This window comes from Cryptomeria japonica, chromosome 1 (genome assembly GCF_030272615.1).
Source record: "Cryptomeria japonica chromosome 1, Sugi_1.0, whole genome shotgun sequence".
Lineage (NCBI taxonomy): Eukaryota > Viridiplantae > Streptophyta > Pinopsida > Cupressales > Cupressaceae > Cryptomeria > Cryptomeria japonica.
In genome coordinates this window covers 560,053,928-560,077,886 of record NC_081405.1, presented here as the reverse complement: position 1 = coordinate 560,077,886, position 23,959 = coordinate 560,053,928, and the positions used below count along the sequence as shown (strand labels likewise).

At 33.4% G+C, this 23,959-nt stretch overlaps 1 long non-coding RNA gene across 2 annotated transcripts in view; it reads left to right on the top strand.

The window, feature by feature from the left end:
• The first annotated feature begins 2,231 nt into the window (after positions 1 to 2,231).
• The window catches only part of LOC131875491 (uncharacterized), an 87,397-nt gene continuing 65,669 nt past the window's right edge, over positions 2,232 to 23,959 (top strand). For both annotated transcript variants that reach the window (XR_009372354.1, XR_009372353.1), the window contains exons 1-3: positions 2,232 to 2,635; positions 2,814 to 2,876; positions 8,935 to 9,047. This is a non-coding gene — a long non-coding RNA (uncharacterized LOC131875491). The remainder of the gene's footprint in view (positions 2,636 to 2,813; positions 2,877 to 8,934; positions 9,048 to 23,959) is intronic.

The window sequence follows — 23,959 nt, the reverse complement described above, 5'->3', positions numbered from 1 at the left end:
ATCATCCTTACTAAAAATACTTTGATCATAAACTACAACAAATGGTTGAAATTGCTCATAGCCTCACCAAGATTTACTAGAAAAAATAAAATCTCTCAGCAACTTGGATAAACCTCAATAATAAATTTAACAGCTAGATATAACTCCCCAAAACTTGAATTTTTCAAAAAGATTAAAATCAGTGACAAATACTAAATAAAAAATGTTGCTTATACACTTGGATACCATTGACAAATCATATAGGCACAACCATTTATAAAAAGACGATTTACAACAACCATGACCTTCACAACAAACATTACAAAAAAGAGGATTTTCAATACCTTAACAAAAAAATACTCATGCTATATTTTGTAGATAATTTGGAATTGTAACCTAGCTAGATTTATATACAAATTGGGTTGATAGTTTGAGGTTTTAAGGAGTAGGAAAAATAAGAATATAAATTTAGGTAGAAGGAGAAAAATAAACCAAAATTTCCAAATCTTTCAAAAACAAGTGGAGCTCGAGTAGGTTTACAATTGTTCAATCATTGAGTCTAATGAAGGAAGGTGGAAGAGGAAATTTGAGGGTGGGGATGGTAGTTGTAGTGTTTCAAAATCCCACCTCTTGTGATAGGGATGATTTGGTGATGTAAAACAAGGACTAATATGATGCATAAAGGCATATGAGAGAGATGAGGATGTTACTGACATGAAATAAAGGGTCCTCCTAATCCATTAAACATGCCCAAACATTTCACCACTACCTCTTCAATCATCTTCGCCAAGTCACAAATGCTACAATACACTTTTTCATGTCTTCCCCTAGGCCAAAGTCACATCTTCACCTTGCTTCACAACTTTGTTCCAAGTTGGGATCTTACAAATTTATAGATGGGGTAAGTTTTAAATTGCTTTGTTCTATTAGGGATGTAGAAGTATCCTATGTGGAACATCTTCCAAGTCATGGGGACCTCTTTGTCTAGTTGAGTTTGAACTCCTTTTAGAAGATAGGAATCTTGCAGAACAACAACATTCTATGCACATGGGCATCCTCATGGAGAGGATAGTTGTTAGTCCAATAATCTAGAAACTCTTAAAATATGGTGGGAAGTGTGACATTTCATGACTTGCCCCTAGAGAAAAGTATGCTAGGTGGAGGGTAGAATAGCTCACTAAAGGATCCATGCCTATTTGATTGAGGGGATCATAAATTTATTGCTAAATATCTTGAAAGTGAATGTTCAAGAATCTTATTCATCTCCTCTCCAAAAGAAAGAAGAAAAGCAAATGCCTATTCAATTTAATAATAATAAATGTATAAGTAGAGACTCTTCTTTTTTAAAGATGAAATACTAAAAATTAGGATACTTCCTATTGCTAAATAATAAAATATAACAAATATATAGAAAGATGAAATAAAAAAAGTACGCAAGGAAGAGATGTGGAGAGGGTAGAGGAAGTGGGTATCTTTGAGAGAATTAGAAACTTAAGTAAGAGCATGCACATGGATTTTAAAATCTTTTGAAAGTTACTATTGTCATTGCTACTCACTTCTCACCAAAACTACCAAGGTAAGAAAAGAAATAATCACAAGCACATTTGACAACATAAAAAATTTGTATTGTTAAAAATTTATTGTGTTCTATTTGAATTGCTAGGTATATTTGCTTTAGTTTCCTTATATTACATATTTCTGAAAAATGATTGATGATTTTTACTTATTTTTGGTTGGAACAATGTTGATAATATTTCTAAAAGTTTTGATTAAGTTAAATGATTTTTTTTTTAGTCTGTGTACTTGTCATCACTAATATTTACGGGTCAAATTATAGAGCATCATGCTACCATTATATGTTGTTTTTAAGATTTAGTGTTTTCTCTATCACTACTCTTACAAATGAATTATTTTAATCAATTGTATAAACATACATACAAAATATAAATTATTATAACAAATCCATTACACATCTAAAAATAGTAATATTAATTAATACTATATAAAAATTATAATATAATAATCAAATTACACACAAATTAATTAAAATATGAAAAAAATTAATACCTAAAAGCTACTAATTTGTTTAAATATGTACTAAAATACCTAGCATTGAGAGAATGTTCTAACCAACCTACAGCGGTATTGAAAAAATGTTCGAAACTAACCTACATACAACGGTAAAGACAATTCAAATCAAACATACAACGGTAATGAAACTCACGTTCAATTACATCACATACCCTCCACAAATCATCTTCCTTCATCTTCTGTAGCTTGTCCTTCAATTTCAATTTTCGCTTTAGTATATTCTCCTCTTCTTCACCCCAAACAAACCCTGAAAACTGCAAAACATTCCTCTTAAAATGATAAGCCTTTCCGCGCCTTCCATAAAGAAGTCATTTCAACACCTCTGGTGAGCTTGGATAGTTTATATGCCACATTTGGAGTGTTCTTAAGCTGTCTGCCTTTGCCCTGTTCAATGATGAATTCTCTGGAGCTATCCCTAATGGTGGAAGGATCAAAGGTTTTTACAGGCTTCTTTTCTCTCACAGGCCAATCCAGCGGAGTAGTGGGCAGGCGTTGAAAGTAAATCCTCAGTTTTCTCCTCTGTGAATTCTTCAGCCATATCGAGATTCGAACGAATTCAAAATTTGTAAGCTAATACATAATTTATTTACTGTCATAGATCATTTATTGTTTTGATTTGTTACACCAAGATGCGTTAATCACGTTTATGAACAATATTTAACTCTGAAAACTCCTTGGTCCATCTGTTCATGATGTTTATCTATTATTTGTTTTTTCGTTTTTCACATTCTGGCTGGTAAAAGATGAAGAAGCAAAACGGAGGATCAGAAAATAGCAACCAAATGAGATCAAATACCCTCTTCCAGGTAATTCTTTGTAGAGTAATTCTTTGTAGAGTTTACTTCGGTTTGACGCAGGGGGATAGAAAAGCTAAGGTTTGGGGGGATTCAGAATCAGTCGTACGGTTCAACCTTTTTCAGAAATCCCCCTCAGATAGTGACCAATTTCCCCCTATAGACAGTAGGGCATTGTCGTCGCCCTACCGGGAGCAGACCAATGAAATACATTTCCCAGGTTATCACTCACCCAACCACCATAGAATTGTAGGGTTAATGGCATCAGTTCATGCGAGCAGATGAAGCAACAGAGTAATGTATCGTTTACCCTGCCTAGTAAAATTGTGCAGTGATAAACACCCTATGAAATTTAATAATAGATCGCTCAAAATGGCATGATTTAATTCTTTGCATTAATTTTGGCTATCTTGGCATTCTGCTTGATTGAATTCATGAGGCTAGGGCACAAAAGCGCCTCTACACATTCTTGGATAGATGTAGGGCAATAATATCCAGCAAATGTAACCCTAATCACTTTCTACTTTCCACCATTGAAAACTATTTCAAAATCGCATTAAAACCTTGTATAACAAGAGCTGCATAGGAGTCCCTGCCATCGCAATAAATTTGAGATTTGTAACAATGCTGGGGTGACAGTTACAGTTGCAAGCTACATCAGGCAATTGCAAGTGTTGTTGCGAATGCTGGAGGGGAGAAGCAAACTTTGCACTGGATGTAACTTATTTGGCATAATATGCCATCAATTTTCATGTGGGCTGGGAGGTAACAGCAATGCTGATATTGGATATAGCCCTAAATAGTATGAACTTTTACAAGTATCCCAAACTTAAGATTCACATTTAAAACTTGTTTGAATGTAAATCTATAGAATGAGACAAAACCATAAGTTCAATGCATAGTAGCATTCCATTTACATGGCACCCAGATAGCAAATTGAAGTTTTAAATAAAATTTAGTAAATGTGTTGCTATGCTGTACATTTTATTATAGAAGTAATTCCTATGCTGTACATTTTATTCACAGAATTATTTTTGAGCATTGTTTACCAATTAACTATGCTGTACATATTAATGACAAAACTAGTACACTGATTTGAAGAAGAGAAAATTGAGTCAACTCAGTTTTTAAATACTGTGTTGTGGCTGCGTAAACAATAGATTCGCTAAATTTGATTACTTTCAGAACCAGATTCCATGTTTGAGAGTCCAAAATTCATGGCAGAATATGAATATGTGTTCTAAAAATCTAATAAGGTTGTCAGAGTTTTATTAGAGTCAATGTTCTTGGAGGAAACAGACATAACTGATAAGGTATCAAATTTGAGGGAATTGTGTAATTTCAATTGACTATGCTCAGTATGGCATTTGCCTTTGCTGGATCAGTTTCATTGTGTTCTTTGAGCTTCTGCATTTACAAACCTATAAAATTAACAAAATTAAGGCATTAACGGCTTGGCTTTCTAACCTGCAGAAGCAAATCTTTCTAATCTGCAAAGTTTCGTAACGTCAGGAACTTTTTCAATTGAATGATGCCCAAAGCAAGCAAAACATTTATAGTATTCAAATAAATCACAAATCACTTGATGGAAATGAAATAAAATCATCTACGGCTGAGCTCAAATCTGGGAAATGATATATTAAATATTTCAATGTAAGCTGTTTATTCAAAACTCTACATGATATCTTAACTAGTTAACAAATAAATTTCATGCATTCGATCTACTCAGATTCTACCAGGAATAAAACTGTATACCTCATGAAGTCATGAAGTCAGGATCAAAATGTTGTAGGATAATCTATACGTCCAAAAGTGTTTGTTTCCAAAACCGGAAGAAATTATAAGGGCAGGAAAAAGACTCCCGCAGATAGATTTGTCTAAGAAAGGAAGGAAATCAATTTTGTTAATAGGTTGCAAAGGAGACAAGAATCGATGAAGCCGACACGTTTACTTCTGTGCAGAATGCCACAGAACCATAGCGCTACATGCAGGGGACAAGTGGCCACGGGAAAATAAATCATGAAATTATTGCCTTCACCGAAGATTTTTGTTAAATGGAAAAAAGGGGAAAACATTGGGTAAAAGCTAAGTAGCCAATCACAAAACAGAAATAATTATCCTAAAAAGCACTTTAATAGGAAAATTGCTTAAAACTATAGGATAACCATTTTGTGCAGAGCTGAATTAATTGAAATGGTCAGAGTGAAAACATTAGTCTCCGCCTAAAGGCAGAGACTAATAATCTTCAAGTAGTGAAAGATATTTGATAGTATCAACTGTGTTCTTAATTCTGTTCTTTTCACAGGAGAAAACAATCAGCCAATCACTGAACCCAAGCCTGAACCACCACATAGCTTTTATGATTTCTGTTCGGGTTGTCATCTGTGTAGACAACAGCAATTTAGGTTTATTTAAGACTTTTCCACAGTCCTAGAGATTTTAGGAGTTCAATGCTTTGGGACATTCCCACCAGGTATCAAACCAGAGACTTCATCCAATGAGTACATCTTACCAGTCTTTCTAGTTCAATTGAAAGTGGTCTTCATAGTTCAGACATATCTTATATTATTTTCTTTGAGTACACCTTGATTTTCTTTGCACCTGCACACACATTGATGCTTTAACTCTGGGGTCAAAGGTGGTTGATGTTTTCAATTTTAATCATGTAAATTACTGGCAGGACAGGAAATGATAGGGAGCTGGGAGTTGTAAATATTTTATTTTCATGTCATATCACCTGCTATTTTCTTGTCTTATTTGAGAGTCTAAAAGGAAAAAAGAAATAGCTCAAATTCATAACCTGTCTTTTGAGTGAAAAAAATGTGGAAGAGAATCTTCTCCTTATGTACGAAGCCAAAAGGATATAAGGTTTGATGGCAGATTTCTGTACAAGATTCTACAAGGTAAATTTTAGCTCACTACAGTATATTTTCTTTAAATCATATAAATTAAGTGAAAAAATGGTCATGACAATTCTTCATTGGCTAGGCAATAAGCACTCGGCTGTGTTAAACTGACTCGTTTACCAGTCATGGTATAACTCCTAACTGTATCAGGGTGTGGTCTAATACCTTTACCAGTCATGGTATAATACCTTTGCCAACCACTTTTCTATGGGTCTGGACTCTGGAGTCCCTTAACTCCAGGTTGTCGAGGAAAGAGTGTCGTAATTATCACTTCTATTGTTCTGTGCATCTAAATTGTCTATTCATACAAATCCAAAGTTAAACTACAATCAATTGAGAGCAAAATATACAGTTACCTGCTTAGAGAAAAAATTTATTTGATACCACAGTAGGGACAAACGACCAAGAAAAGAAAATACATTCTTAAATGTTTCACCAAGAAATTTGTTTGACTGAGCTGAAATAACATAATGAATGACAAATCCGAGAAAAAAAATTAAGTAAAATATGGCCACCATGGTCATGCAAACTATAAATGTGCCAACTAATTATAAAATACATTTTTACGTCAAGAGAGGAGAACTCAACCCAAACAAGCGGGCATCTTGGATTCTTTTCTCTGACAGTTCAAACTCTTTTTGACATATAATAATCAATAATGAATTTGAAAGGAATCTTTACAAAGAATTTGGTGCCCTTTGCATTGCATTTGCTAGCCAGAAATATAGTAATCCTCTTCCTATGTACATTGAATGCCTTCGTAAGAGAAAGAATAATAGACCAGGCCTATTGAGAACAGCCCTAACCTCACATCCATGACTGTCTCAAAGTTTAATCTCCAAATCGTCATGAACAATTGTGAATCTCATAATTACAAGAATAAGAATCTGTAGATTCAGTAAACAAATACATGGAATCAACATTATATAACTTCAGTAGAACCCAGAATGAAAAAACATGACTCATTGAAAGAAATAAGAAAAAATCATAGAGAGTCTAATAACATACTTCAAATATAATCATTGTCAGAAGTCCAAACTATAACTTTAATATGAGAGGAAAGTTTCCAATATTGAGATTTACAGATTCAAAGACATGAATGTTTGTCAGCAATTGTTAACTTCAATTAAGATATAACCCTTAACCCCTCTTTGTTAACTGTTGTCTCTTTCTTCATGACAATAGTAAGGCAACAGTGAGTAGCCTGTAAAAAAACAAATCATTTTCTGAAAGAGGATATAATAATAATTAAATTAAAATATAAATAAATAATAAAATATAATATATTATAATTACAAGTTAATTAAGTTTAATGAAAAGTCAAGAGGCATGCTAAGAAGAGTTGTGACTCCCTCAAACATGAGATATAAAAGGGAGAAGAATTCATTTGAAAGGGCAGAAAAGAGGAAGGGAATAAAAGGAAGCTTTTAGAAAATTAAAGAAAATCATTAGAAAGAGCAGATGAAAATATAAGAAGGCAGCTATATAATTTGAAGAGGCAGAAATAATTATTTAAGAAGAGTTACGTCTATTTGGAAGACACCATCTTTACAAGGGATGCCTCTCTTCATGGAGGAGAGAACATATCAATTGGAAAATCTGTTCTGATAAAAGGAGCAGAATAGACTGAGTTCGTCACACAATAAGATTAGCAGAAAATACTATAGTTCTGGAAATAATTGTTATGACAAATATGGAATCCTATAATGCTAGTTTGTGCTTTTAAGGCAGATTGATTCATAATTGATTCATAAGTGGTCTGCATTACCGAATACATAGCAGTTGGTGGTGTAGTAAACATAGTGGCAATCGAAGCAAGGTAAGGCATTTGACCAGAATAAGAATAAATCAATCAAGAAAGTAGAGAAATCTGATCTCAGTAAATAAGGTTCACGCCATACAGCCAGAGTGCAATATAAATTAATTGGTTAATCTCAAATTGGGGACATTACAATTGGTAATAGAGTCTCGTTCCTAGCAGCCTGAGGGACAAACAGTAGTTAAAGCAACTAACGAATATCTTTCCTATTTATAGCAAGAGTTAAGAGCAGATGTAAAAGAGGGTTTATGATGAAATCCAAAGGGACTTCGAGAGCAGGTCCTTAAGCATATTAGAGCAGATCTAGAGCAGTCATAGAGTAGAGAAATATGAAGAGTATTTCAAATTTATTTTGAAGCATATTGGAGCAGATCTATGGGACATATTGAGCAAATGTTTGAAGCATATTGGAGAAAATTTATGACACACATATGAGCAGCAAGGTGAGGTTAGGCCCCCTTCTCGGCTCATGGGAGCAAAAGGGTGGGGTTGGACCTTATTCTTGGCTCTAAGTGGCTTATGAGCAGCAAGGCGGGGTTAGGCCCTGTTCCCATGAGTTCCCAGCTCATGGGAGCAAAAAAGTGAGGTTAGGCCCTCTTTCTGACTCTAAGTGGATTACAAGTAGCAAGGTGCAATTAAGACCCCTTCCTATCTTATGGGAGCAAAAAGATGGGTTTAGGCCCTTTTTCTTGGCTCGAAGTGGATTATAAGCGGTTAGTAGCTTATTTGGCATGCACGTGGCATTTTGGGTCATTACGGTGAGTTGTTATGTAGTCAATATTTAAATTAGGGAATTGAGGATTAGGGTTGAGGATTAACTCTTCCCTCTTAAGGTATGCAAGACTTTAGATTAATAGGGATTAAGGATGACGACATCCCAATAAAAAACTATTAAATGAGGGAAGTTTTACAAAGGAAGGGCACTCAAATAATTAATGGATTGTTTTCCCTGTTTGAACATCTAAACAAATAGGAATTGTAGAATGTTTATATATAGATAGTGGATTATATTACGATAATAATAATATAAAATAGTCATCTAACTTTGAAGTTGTCAGCCCTGGTTTATTCATCCTTACTATTATTATCTTTGTTGCTTTTGACGTGGTTTACTCTCTATACAATTGCGATGATAATAGTGAGCATTACATGTTAGATCTAGGATGTAATTCAATGTTTTGATAAAATTAGTATAAATTTGTGGATAATAAGTTTTAGATTTGACCCCTTCAAAGGATATTTTTCTCTTATTCTTTAAGTTTTCATACTGTGTTTTATTTTTCTTGAGAACAAATATTTTGATTTGTTTTAATTTCTTATAGATTGACTCATATTTATGTTTCAGCCATTCATGGCACAGACATTGGATTCATGGGTGGGCCCATTTGTCATGCTGGTATTAACACTTCTCACAGGCCATTGACAATTGAGGATTAGTGAGCTGCATCACCAACTTAGGTTTTTCCTTTTTCCCTTTTCTTTTTCCTTATATTATAAACCTAGGGTGGAATTTTGTCTTTTGCATGCATTTTTGTATTTAATTTATTTTATTTTAAGTACTTTTTTGTCAAATTGTTATGATTGACAATCAACTACTAGGATTTTCCATGGATGGTAATAATTACAGGGAAGTTGCTATCATTGAAGTTGATGTGTTTGGTGAGGTTGACATGAAACGTAGTATGTACATGTGCTTGATGTTTTAGATTGTTTTCATGATCACTTTGTGTGACCACCATGCTTTGTTCTATGTATTTTTTGTTTATACCCTTCTATGATGAACTTTTAAAACTAATTTTATAGATTTGGGGTCTTTAATATTGGTATGCATTTCATTACTTTATTTTGTTGCTTTGAATATAAATGAACTACAATAAAAATCGAGATTGATAGATTAAATCATTATGTGATAATTTATTACATTATAATATTCTTTCCCTTCTCTCTATAAAAGATGTCCTACACACATCTGTTTTGTCTAACAGACTGAAAACCCTTTAAAAGAACATTTCTCATATTGACTATGATACAAATCTAATTGTGAGAGAGAGCCTAATCTGCAGCAAGTACTCCCTTGACCATAATCTAAGCAAGCAATAACAAATTCAAACATGTTTATTTTTATTTTCCAAAACAAAACTTATCTTACAGTTTGCTATGCTGCAAACATCATTTACATTCTATTGCTACTCTGCAAAACAAAACTCTCTATGTCATGAAGTATTAAGAAGGAAAATTGTTGTTCTTTTATTGAAACTAGAAGGATTGTTGATACAAATTTGAAAATGCTTCTAAAATCTGAGTTACAATGTGCTTCATCTTGGAAGAGCTTGGAAAACCTACAATACTAGCTAAGAGAAAGAAAAGAACTAGGAAAGAATATAATAGAAGCCTTGAGAGTAATTGAAGAGAAGTTGATGAAGAACTATTTGTGCCTCTTGGGACTGAGCTCCAACTGATTGTCCTTTCTTGCTTCTATCTTTACCTTGCATGATTGATTCATCCTGGGTCGAATTTGGTGAAGAATGAGATAGAAAAAGGCCTATAATAGCTGCAAACTGAGAGTTTGTGGACCCAAACCTCTCCTTGACCCATGCATTATCCATGTGGGCTCCTAAATTGATGACAAACTGCTGCATCATCTTCCAAAATCCCCATTTTCAGGCCTCAAACTAAAAGTTCCACCTTTACCTCCAAAACTGATCACAAATTGATTGTCCTATGCTATCAAGTTGTTGCATTATCCTTAATTTAATTAATGATCTAGGATCTTGTTGACATAACCAAGAGTTTTCTTTAGTCTTCTTCTCTCTCAACACTCTTAAATCATTGTCTTTATACTCATTATAAGGCTATGGACTATCTTTTAGACCTTTTAATTGCTGACAAAAAGATAAACTAGGATGATATGACCACCCCTAAAAGGTTGCTCTGTGAAATGTCTTTTATTGGGACCGTTATAACAATATTGTTGCTCTATACCCTAGAAGCCTTGTCTTAAATCTTTTCACTAGTTTTGACTTTGCCCTCTATAATGTTCCCTACTAGGTCTAGGCTTGTTTTAACCAAAATTAAGCTAATTCAATATACTTATGACTTAAACTAAGTTGATTAGGAGACAAATCTATCTTAACATGAATCAAACCAGTGATAACATAATCTTTTTCTCGATATTGAATTGATAATTCAATCTGATTTATAGTCTCATATTTATTTGTTTATTCAAATTCCTATTGCTATATATATATATATATATATATATATATATATATATATATATATATATATATATATATATATATATATATATATATATACTCCATGTTTTACTATAGAGTATTCCTAACAGATATTATATTAATTATAATCATTATAGTAATATCTATTATCATAACAATATCTATATTTATAACCCTTATATTATTCCTTATTCTGATTGGAATATATATATATATATATATATATATATAACATTACCAATAATTTATGTACTTGCTAATTACCTATTCTATAAATTATTAATACTATCATTGGTTAAAATATTGGTTATTAATATATTTAGTAGCTAGTAATGGCAGACAAAACTGATGCATGACAGATCTGGTTTGCCACTGTCATGAAATAGACAGTATGGGGCTTCATATATTAAACATACTTATCCCAAAATGCATTAATCTTCAAAGATGAATTCCCGAGTCTTTTTCCTTATTATTAATACATGCCCTCAGATTTATATCATTAATTTTATGTAGTTTATTGACAGATTAATGATATTTTTTGACAGATTAATAAAGATAATAGACAGACTAGTATTTTTTGAACAATGATCTGATGATACTTGTATATGTTCAGAAAATACTAGTCTGTCTATTACCTTTATTGCCGATACTATATTTTAATCTCCTCATACTTTGTTGCCATTATTATTCTATTGGTATAGAGTTTTTCACGACTTTTCTCCTCTTAGTCTTTGTTTTCTAAAGCCCCCTAAATATCTTGCATGTAACCTTTCAAAGAAAGAGTTTATAGTTTCAATACACAACAATTCAGTTATGACTATTCAATAACTATATAAATCATACCTTTTCATACTTAATAATCTTTCTTTGTATTTGTTTCGGCATAATTTCATGATGATCATTCCCTTAATCCATAGTATGGAGACTTTAATTCTAGTTAATACTTTTAAGCAAGTCGTATGTATATATCGGATGACTATGTAATCGCTAATTAGTAATTTGCCGACTCTTCAGAAATAAACTTTGTTTATAATCTATGTAATATATATTATTAATTTAAATATTTCAAGAATATTATTAATAATTAATATTAATTAAATAATAATATTTAATAAATAAATAATTATATGTTGGTAATTAATTATTAATTAATAATAATAATTCGTTCATTTCGGATATATATAACGATCAAGGAGGGGACATCACAATCCACCCTTTCCGAAATTGCTTGTCCTCAAGCAATTGACAATTTCCTCACACCGAGTCATCTCCCAATAAAACACAATGTATACATATGTATGTATACAGATATGAAACATACATGAAGTATACACAAAATACACATGAATCATAGACAAGATGTGAAGCATATGTGTAATATAAGTGAATGTAATTAATACATGTGACATACAAGTGAAATGCATATAACACATGAATCATATAGTGCATAAGCATGAGTTCACATAAGTTATGAAGCACATAAAGTATGAAATATGCACATAAATTCTCTTAAGTCACAAGGCATATATGTGAGTGTATGTGGTTATGAGAGAGACACTTATGTAGAACAAGCATACGCTAGATAGGAAGCAATTGCGTGTAAAGCATACATGATATCTACAGTTGGAGAATGCACATGAGGTCAACATTCTAAAAACACATTAGTCCTGAAGTAACTATGTTTAAGATATGAAGCATTGGAGAAAGGTATATAAAATGCACATGGAATAACACATTGAAAACACATCAATCATGATGCGAAGCATATTCAAAACATTAAGCACACATTAGGAAGGTGTGTGCGACACAGTCATGCCGAAAATGTGACAAACATGGAGCAATCACATACAATACAAGTATACACGTACACGTATAAAGCATACAATGGAGCAAACATATTGAAGACATAGTAGACACATAAATATTCACAATTTATGAAGTGTATATACATTTAAGAAAGACATACATAAGGCACGTGAATACACTTTAAAGCATGAAGTATTTCACTTAAATACATATAAGACATGTAGCATAAATCCATAAGTATATACCTATGCCTATAACCTTTTTTCTCGTCAAGGAATTGACTATAATGATCTATGCCTATAACCTTTTTCTCATCTGTCTATGTTCTTTGTCCATTGAAATGCTCAAAACACTTTCACAAGTCTAGTAATTCCTTTGTAGAAGGCTTTCATGGCCTTGAAGTTGCCTTTGTTCAATGATTTGGTTTACTTTGAGGCTTTGATACTATGGTCTGTTTCTTTGATAGTGATGTATCTTTATGACTATGTATGTAATGATCCTTGGTGAACATTTTAGGTAATGCCTCTATGATATATGGTAGGATTGACTGTGTTCTACCATAAATGCTACAATAGTATCTTTATAATGCATCCTCTTTAATAAACACCATATACATTATACTATGACTTCAATCTTGATATCACAATGATTACCTTGTGCTCAATCCTTTATGCTGACTGTCAATCATCACTGTCATGAACTATACCTTCTGCTTCTTAGAATTGTCTTTTTAGGGCCTTTTATGACTAAGTTTGACTCCTTATGCCTTGAGAATGAACTACTCTTTACCTCTTTTGATGGTGAACTCTTGATACTTGGGCTCTTAAGCATTAATATTTCTGAGATGAATTCATTCTTTTATTCACTGTTATTTCTTATTCACTTTCAGGTCCGCTCTTGAATCATGAAGAAATTCACTGTCAACAACTTTTATATACTACTCTATTTACTGTTAAGACCTTCCCTATTTTTCTCTTGAATCCATTATTTATTTCAAAGAGACTGCAGCTTGATAATTTTACTGTCTTTTCTTGTAAAAAAAAAAATACATATATGCCATTTGACACCCATCTCTACTTTGTGAATCATCTTTGCTCTATGTATGTTGATTAAGGTTAGCATTGGCCTTATGATTCTTGATGTTGTTGCAACGTTTATTCACTTTCACCTTTGGTATTAATCTCCAATCTGCTCAAACAAAACAAATCAATTCTACTCTCCGTCTTTCATTATGATCTAGAGCTGCTCATTGTATACCACTATCATAAACTTCTTTATTGGGTTGTATCATAGGCACTCTATGTAGGCTTCTCACACAACCCTTGTCATTCACTTTTGACCTGATCATACTATCTTTATGACTTTATCATTGTATTATCTTTTTAATGGTGATTGTGTGAGGTCTACAACAAAATTTTCTGTCATATAACCATTATGAATGAGTATTCATGCTCGTTTTCTATCCTTGGACTGTCTTCATAGCCATATATGCCTTGAAGTTGATCCTTTTATCCTTTGCTTGAGATTTTTTCCGACTTTGAGGGTTGCAACTGTCTTTTTATTTGTTGACTTGATTCTTTTGGATGTTATGTTCTTTGTGCTACTACTGCTTCGTAAAATCATGAAGAGATTGTTGCAACAACTCTGCTTCAACAACTACAATTTTCCATAATACATGTAGCCTTCAAGTATATAACAACTCACATTACTGCTATGATTATCCTCTATTATGTCTAGGACAAAGGCTTGCTCTGTATCCTTATCATTTCACTGTGAAGATGATTCATCCTTGATCACATCTCCTTTTGTCACAATATTAACTACTTAATGCTTTGTTTAGAAATGCAACAACAATGAATAATGTTCAACTCTTCATTCTTTTGATATAGGTGCTACTCTCTCTCTGTTTTGGGTAGGGTTATGTCATTGTGTGTTTAAAGGATGCTTTTTTGATAGTGATATATGTGTTTTGCGGACTAGAATGGGCTATGCTATTGTTGTCCTTGAATGGGTTGATTCATTGCTTGCCATGGGTTGTCCCTCCATCTTTCATGGTTGCCTTTGACTACCATTTATTTGTGTATATCTCTGATTGGACTCTCTGTCATGTAGAAGCTTCATATGGCTGTCTTCACCTTGATCTTGATGTGCTTGTATGTGGAGGCTTGGAAATGAAAAATTGACTGCTATTTGCTCATGACTTAAAAAAATTATCAACAAACCTACCCTATTCCTATGACAGTCTAATACAAGTTATCAAGCATTCTTTCCTTTAAAGGTTTAGACTGTCAAAGGTGTGAGTCCAAGTTTTGAAACATGTGAACTACTCTTCATGAAATTTCATTCACTCTCTTCAAGAAATTTCATTCATTCTTTATCACAGATTTTGGAATGATTTGCTTTAAAAATAAAGAAACAAAGAGGTAAAATCCATTATATACATGCAAAAATTAATCTCTATCATGAAACACAAAGAGGGTGTGAATGTAAAAGAAGAACCTGCATGGAGCTTGTTGAGCCTTTGCATGATATGATCCTTTGTAGTTGGCACGTGGCTTCTCTTAACCTTTTCATGCAAACTCCTTCATTGAAGAGACTAACTTCACGTTCAAACTCTTTGAAGTAACCCTTTGACTGCTCCTTCATTTTATGACTGCTCTCCTTTACGCATGGCCCATTACATAGATTAGATGACTGCCCTTTTGTGAATCTTGAGATATTTATCTTTGATGTTGTAGTAGACATGTAGAACTTTGCATGAGAACCTACTCACAACAAGAATTCATTCTCATGAAAGAACTCTGAGTAGAAATAAGATGAAGCCCTAAATGCATGAAAAACTGTAACGTCCCCTTTTGGAATTTATCTTAATTTAGTCCCGAATCAACAATTCTAACTTAAAACGAGATTTGTAATACATTCATAAATATAATTTAATGGATTCTAAATACATTTTTAACTATCATAATGCTAAAAATAATTTTAGAAGATGGAACTTATCTTGATAACTTTCCCTGATTATGTGGATCATAAACCTCCCCCATAAACTGGTTATCATCTTCTTACAAACTGCTCTAGAACTCTTACAATCTCCTCATAAATCTTTCATAAAATTTCTCACTATCTACTCCTATATTATATATTGATTTCCATATGCTCAGAAATCTCTCATTGCACAACTTGTTTCACCCTTCAATGTGGAGCATCAATATAGTATTGGGTCCTTTTGATCAATGATATAAACTTCTACGACAGAGTCTTCCTTGATCAGTAACGTCAGCTCCTCATGCATCCGTGTTTGGTATATCTACCGTCATACTGGTGCATTCAGATTTGAATAAAATAAATATATAAATTCTTCTATCTTCCCCCATTGGAATGATATGGATGTCTCTTAAATAAGAAGCGAAAAGATGTAAATGTGAACAGCTGCCCTTCCGACATGAGATCACATCCCATATGAAAAGATAACTAACGCTAATGATTTGTTAATTAATGTAAGCATCTATTATCTTTCCTTGGCCATGAATGTGGGAATGCTTCTGCATGTATCGCTTGTTATTGAAGAGTATATTTACTTATTAATTATAATTTGATGTTCATAATTAATCATACGACTGGTCTTTGGGTTTGATAAGGCATATCGATTGATTTGATGCTGCCAACTATAATGTTAATCTGTACTTTACCAAGTTGATTATTCTTTTCATCTTATAGATGTCATCTTAGGGAATATATTGCTTTATTATTCAGACTGTTCTCAATGATGATATTAACCTTCATTTCCCTTAGTCCCTCTTGGTGTGTTTGTGTGTGTTACTTGATTAATACATGACCTTGTCATTAAGAAATCGTACCTCTTCATGGTAATTGATGTTTATTATCCATATATTCTTATTCGTGTTTTTACTAGCATTTCCCCCCATTGACAAATGAGAGTTGGTTCCTAATATATCTCTACCCCTCAATGGAATGGTTGCTTGAGAGGGATCACATCTCTTCCAATATCCATCACACCTTTTAATTATTTATCTGTTGGATATCAATCATTGTTTGCCTCCTTGACTAAGTCAAATCTAACTAGTTTCGATTACATTGTTGACTTGTCAATATTCCAACGCTATTTATTGTCCTCTACCACCTCATGCTTGCTAATATATAACATTCATTCTGAAACGTATGTATTCTTCCTTTCATGACATGTTGCCTTGTGAATCCACTCTTGTTGAATATCACTGTCTATTGTTGAGGGGACAACCTCTGACACCAACAATTTGCTTAATATTTGATATAATACTTAACTTTATTTATTGATCAGAATGAGTGCTATTCTATTATATATTATTATTTTTAATTGAATGTTTGTTTTCTAAACTTATTGCTATATTTATTTCTAATTACATTGTTATGGGAATGAATGTTTACTTATTAATTAATTATTGATCAATTACATTTACACATTGTTATTGATCAAACATTTAAATCACTATTTTATTAATATGTAATATTTATTTATAGTATTTTCAAATATAATATTAATTTATTTTTATTTAAATATTTCAAGAATATTAATTAATAAATATTCTTAGACAATAATATTTAATAAATAAATATTTAATGATTTCAAGTAATCATTTGTTGATAATTTTTATTAATTAATAATAATTACTTCATTTAGGATATAATAATGATCAAGGAGGGGACATGACAAAAACTGATGGCTTTCAACTCCAACTTCCTAGCAAATCTCAAAAGATGCTTTTTTGCCTTCATTTAATGTGAAAATACATAAATTTGGAGAGTCAAAGCTTTTAATCAAAATGAGGAGGAAATTTAATGTTTATGACTTGATATATAGGGACTAAAGATATTTTGACTATAATTTTGTCTTTCTTATATTAAAATCCCTTTAAAATGTAGACTAATAATACCAAAGAGGCTATTTTTGACCTGGAGGAAAAAAATAGGTAACAATTACTTTTAATGTTATTATTGTTTGGGACTTTTGTTCAGGTTCCTACGCCCTTTCATTCATGCTGCTCTTCTTTAAAATTAACTTTTTTTATTTTCCCATCGATTCGTCTCCCAAAGTAATGGGATGGACTATCTTCACACTTGTTTTTCTCCAATAATGTGTCTGCCTATGGATTCTTGATATTTTTTTTCACATCCCATACCTCTTTATTTTGCTATGACCCTCATGATTGTCTCTATCTCACACATGACATCATTAATTATTATATACCTTTTTAAATCTTACAAATCTTCTTTCCATTTAGTACATAGACCCTAGATTGAAAGTCATTCCACACAAGAAAAATGCAAATGCCACAATGGTCCAATAGCTCATATTTAATTGCAAAATATTTTATTGTTTAATATGAGTACATATAAATGTTGAATGACAAACACTTGAGAATGAACCCTACAATATTTCAAGGTCCATCTCTAGTTGCTAAGTCATTTATAGTAGCGTTGTTCTTGAAATCAAAGCAACACAGGTGACGAGACACTAGATATATGCTTGAATGCAGTATAAATGTCTAAAAATATGGAAAACACTTTGATATGCAATATGAACAAAAACTAGGATGAATAATTTGCTCAATTTAGGTGCATAATAAATGATTAACATTCCTTCAAGAAATTGAACAAATTTTCCTTTATGTGAACCATAGAGTATAGTCTGACTGATTAATAGTAAATGCAAGAGAAAGGTCCATATCTAGATCATGTTACTTTTGTTTCTGTTTTGACTGATGCAAGAGGTGTTAGTATTGATGAAAGTCCCAAAGATACTGAGAGGGGGAGGGGTGAATCAATATCTAACCGGTTTACAGATTTTCTGACCTTATTAAGTATTTTACATTTCAAAACAATGTACCGGTAAACAAGAATTAATGCAGTAAATATGAACCTCGGTGTGGGAAAAATCTCGATGGGATTTGTGACCCACAATAATCACTCATTGGCCAATGATTGGATATTACTTACAATAATGTGGTGCTTGCACATGCAGGAAGGTCAACTGCCTGGAGCTCACTGCTCAAATACAAAATGGAAGTCTCACTGACTTACAAAATGGATTATGAGAATCCAATATAATGTACTGCTACAAAAAGCATCTGCTATGCCAAATTCAGTACCGGTTTAAGCTCATACTATAACCATAACCTTATACAAAATCTACCTTAATATTCACTCTACATATCCATCATATCTATCCTCTATCATGCATATATATATATGACTTACAAGATATCATACTTATATATGAGTCTATTTACAATATGCCATGTCGACTTACAAAAAGATATTACAATTAAATACAATATGCAAAACTTGTCCCTGTCGGTTGGGATGTCGGTGAACGTTATTGTCACTGTCGGTGAAGTGTCTGTCGGTGTAGAGTCTGTCGATGCCGGTGCTGGTACCGGTACCTGTCTGTGATTTACCAGATGAATACCTTAAGGTCCACAAAGTTGCCATCAATGACAACACCTTCAATCACCTTCAATTCTCATTGGAGTGTGCAATGCCAACAAGAGGATGTTACCACACTCTTTTAAGTAATTCAACTCTAGTGTCAACAAATGCAATGCTTTGATGTTATGATTCAAAAATTTTGTATTGCACCCACAGTAGAACATTTTCTATGATAAAAAATAAAATATTATTTGTTACTTTTCAATATGAATATAATGCAAAATTACTATTGATTATTTGTTCAAAACTTAACCTACTTAAAATGTCTTTTTCTTTTAAGTGGAAATTTTGTTTATGGCCTTGTTTGAGATCTGTTTGTCTGATGCAAAACTAAAGATTCCCTAATAGGATATAAACTTCTCCTAACTCCAATGACTTTTACTTTAGGTTAGATTTTTGTCAAGGCCCATTTTGAAATCTGTTTTTGTTACAAAAGTAAAGATTCTCTAATAGGATATACACTTCTCCTTCTTCCAATGACTTTTACTTAGGTTAGAGTTTTGTCAAAGACCTTTTTGAAATCTATTTATCCGTTAAAAAGTTAAAGACTCGTTTATAGCCCTTTCCTTTCTAATTCCATGGGGATTTTTTTTTGGTTTACAAGCCCTTCTAGTAAATTTAATCCATAGTTTGTGTTTTGTTGATTTGTTGAACCTGTAATTTTCTTTTCCTTTTAGCAACTAAATTATAGATTCTATGAGCTAGAAGATTACGGTTTGGTGGTTCACCAATATGATTTGACTGGTAAGGGTAGCTTATTGTTTGCATTAAATTTGTTAGGGGCCAAAAATAGATTGCCTTGATAGAAATGATGGTTATTCCTTGAAGTCGTGTTTACTAACATCCTAAAGAAGTGCCAATAGGCCATGACCATTCTTTAAGGTTTGTGTCTCGTTTTCTTTGCATTTTTCATTTTAGTTTTTGTTTTATTTAAGAATTTATTAATTTTGATCTCAACAATAAATTTAAAAATCAGAATTCTACAAAAAGAGCATGGAGGGTAGAGGCAGAGGAGGAGGCAGTCGAGGGAGAATTTCTTTTTCAAAAAAATTTCAATGGAGGGCAGAGGCGGATCATTAACCATTCTACAGAGCAAGTTTCCGCAAAAGCTTTCTTCATCAACCATTCTACAGATCAGGGCAAAAGATAGGGTTCCCAATAGTATAGGAGGAGTTGGGGCAGAAACCATAAGGATGGTCAATCCAAGATTCGATATGAGAAACAAATCTTTTTTTCGTCCTCCCTCCCACGTCAGTCAAAAGGCAGACAACTTATCTTTGACATTTGTTTGGCAGACATACCTAGTAGTTATCTCTCTCATGATTCCCGAGACTTCCAAACCAGGTAGCAGGAGTATCTTGGGAAGTTTTATGTAGAGTAGAGGCTACCTAGGGAGCATTGCTTAACCTTTTTGAATAATATCTAGATTGGATCGCGGGAGCATTGTCTAACTTTCCCGAACAATATCCCGATTGGATCGCGTATCGTTTGAAAGGACATTTTAGCTTATGGAACCTCTTCTTTGGGTCCAGTTATTTCATCCCCCAACGACATCCCCTTGGGTCTTCTCTATATGCCTAGAATCTTTGACCGTAAGTATAAAGAGAGAAAATATTCTCACATCAGGCACAAACCATAAATCAAGGGTTATCAGGGCCACTATCTTCATCGCCCTTCAAAGAGACAATGACAACTTAAAAAATCTTCAAGGGAAGTGGAAATAGACAAAACCGAGCACTCTCACTCGGAAGAGAAAGAGATGGAAGAGTGCCTCAAGATATCCTTTCCACATGCCATGCTAGAGCTTCAAATCCAGACATTGAGGAAGTATGCATTGATCGGTAAGTTCAGGTCTTTTTCCCCCAATTCTGAGCTTTTAAATGCATGGGCCCAGAAACTTTGGCCGGGTTTAGATCAAATCTTTTATTGCAATTAGGTCTCTGGTTTTTTTATTGCTACATTTCACTCAAAATCTGCCATAGATTTAGTTCATAAAAATAAAGGATGTTTTTTCAAAGGGTTCGATTTATTCACTATGTTGTGGTATCTGAACTTGATCCTCAAAGTGTCATCATAAAATTTGCTCGTTTGGATTTCTTTCCCGGACCTCCCTCTTGAATATAGTGATTTAGGCCTGATAGAGATTTTGGCAAATAGATTGGGAATCTCCATTAGACATGATCTTATCCCATTTGAGAAACCACAACTCCCTATTAGGTTTTGCCTCCTCTTTGACCTGTCAAAACCGTTGGCCAAATAAATCCTTATGTCTTTTTCCTTTGGAAGATGTTCACCAAAAATTCACTTGGATGATCTAGAAACAATCAATGCTCACTTGGAGTGCCTAGGCCATTTGACGTTGAAGTGTATGGGGGTGGATTGCAAAATCAATATGGTCTATGAGGACCAATCCTCTGAAGCCTGTCAATGTAAAGTAAATCCATATATTGTTCCCCCACTTTAGAGTAAAATTCAGCCCATATCTATCCAATATGTGAATCCTCTCCCAGAGGAGGGGCTTGGGTTCAAAGACTCAGCCAATGAGGGAAAGTGTTCTCAGGAAGTGTTATTACGGGTAGGCGAGATTTTAGTTGTAACTTCCAAATTAAGAGATCACAAGGAAACACTCTTTTCAAATCAACATGTTGGTTTTAGTTGCTCTAAAATGAGACAACAATGGGATAGATATCATAGAAGCATAGGGATCAAAAAGTTTAACTTCAAATTTTAGGATATGGTACTTCCCTCTGAATTGAGCTTAGTCTCAGTATTAAAGCAATTGAGAGCAAGAGATTACAACAATACCTAGCCCAATAGGGGAAATGTTGGATTACTTTCCTTTCCACCAGAAAAGCTTAATATGTTGAATAGAGCAAAAATTACAGCCGTTTATTTCGATAACTCTTTTTTGGGGAAAAGTAATAAAGAGGAGGATCAAATGCAAGACCAAGTAGTCATCCAGTATTCTAATGGAGGGCCCACCAAGGTTACAAAATGGATTGGTAGGCATAGAATTCAATCAATAACAATAGGCCCAGATCATCCAAGATGTCTTCCCATGTCTCGTAGAGATTCCAGGCTTTCTCCACTGGATAGTAATAGAGATTTTCTATTAAACAAAATCATTGAAGATCAGATTCACAAAGCTTGTTCACTGTTTTTAGATGAACAACTGGCCCAAGTAACTTATAATCTAGATATCAAGGAGCTTTTCTAAATCTATGATAATATCACAAAAAAGGACAAGCTTAAGGTGGATTCCATAAGATCCTTTCCAAAATTCCAAGACAATGGATACTTGGATCAAAATCAGGAACACATTTCTCTATATCACTTCTCTGTCACTCTTCAAGATCAATAAGTCAACCCAACCATAGTGTCCTCTATATACCAAAGAAGATCTAAATCCCCAAAACAGGTTTCAAAACCAAAAGGAAAGGTAGGAAGGCCTCCAAAAAAGAAGAGACTTGCAAGAAAGACGACTGAGGAAATTAAAGAAGGACTGCAATCCATCCTAGAGGATAAGCTAGGATTGAGGAGAGTGAGTCACTCCATGTGTCCATAATGAGAATAATAACATGGAATGTTAGGGGTATTAATGCCCCCGAAAAAAGATGCCACATTAAATCTCAAATTGAGAATTGTGGGGAAGATATTTTTCTTATCCAAGAAACAAAATTATCAAACAGTAAAGATGAACAACTATTCAAAAAGTGGCAACATTGGAACTATTCAACTTCGCAAGCCATTGGTGCCTCCAAAGCGTTGGCCATATTATGGAAATCAAATGTGGGAAGTGTTTCAGTCATAGCAACAAAGGCAAATTTCATTCACATTTCAGTTCAATCATCCAGGGGGTCTTTTCAACTCATAGCGGTGTATGGCCCAACCTCCACAACAGGCAAGAAGGTAGTTTGGGACAGCATTGCACAAATTTTGTTTAGCTTTCCCCTAGACCCCTTTGTTAGGGGGGGGACTTTAATGTGATTTTTTCTTCTCAAGATAAGATAGGGGTATCATCCCACCTCCAAAAAGTATACAAGATTTCAATATTTTTGTCTCTAACTTTGCATTAAAAGATTTCATCCCCATCAATGGCTCTTTTACTTGGACAAATAAAAGGAAGGGTTTGGCACATATAGCAGAGAGCCTTGAATATTTTTTTGTTAACCCCAATTGGATGTCATCTTTTGGAATTCCAAATTCCATAATTTTGCCACTTTCAGGGTCTGACCACTTTGCTCTTCAGTTTGAAGTTCCACTTATTCCTATTTTGAGGAAGGGCAGGCCATCTTTTAAATTCTAGAAGATGTGGTTCAAAGATTTCTCCTTTCTGTCGCTCCTGCATAAATGGTGGTTAGAAGCACCCTTTATTCAAGGTAGTTGGATGTTTCAGTTATGTAGAAAGCTTCAATGGTTAAAATTAAAAATTAAAGAGTGGAACACACCCTCATTCCAAAACATCTTCCATGCCAAAAGTCAAATAGAAAACAAGATCAAAGACTTAAATGTTCTCATTATCCAAAATGGAATAGATAAGAACACTTACAAGATGCAAAATGAACTAAATGCCTAGCTTCAAGAAATCTTGGCAAGAGAGGAACTATTTTGGAAACAAAAGTCCAGAGAAACATGGCTACAAGAAGGTGACACAAACACAATATTCATGCTTCGATAAAAATGAGGAGAGCTAACAATATAATTCACCAAATAAAGATTGAAGATGGTGATATCATAGTGGGTGTAGAAAAGATTCAACAAGAAGTAGTTTCCTTCTTTTCTACACTATTCACAAATGGGGTTCCATATGGGGTAGATATCAGGCAAAACATATAGACT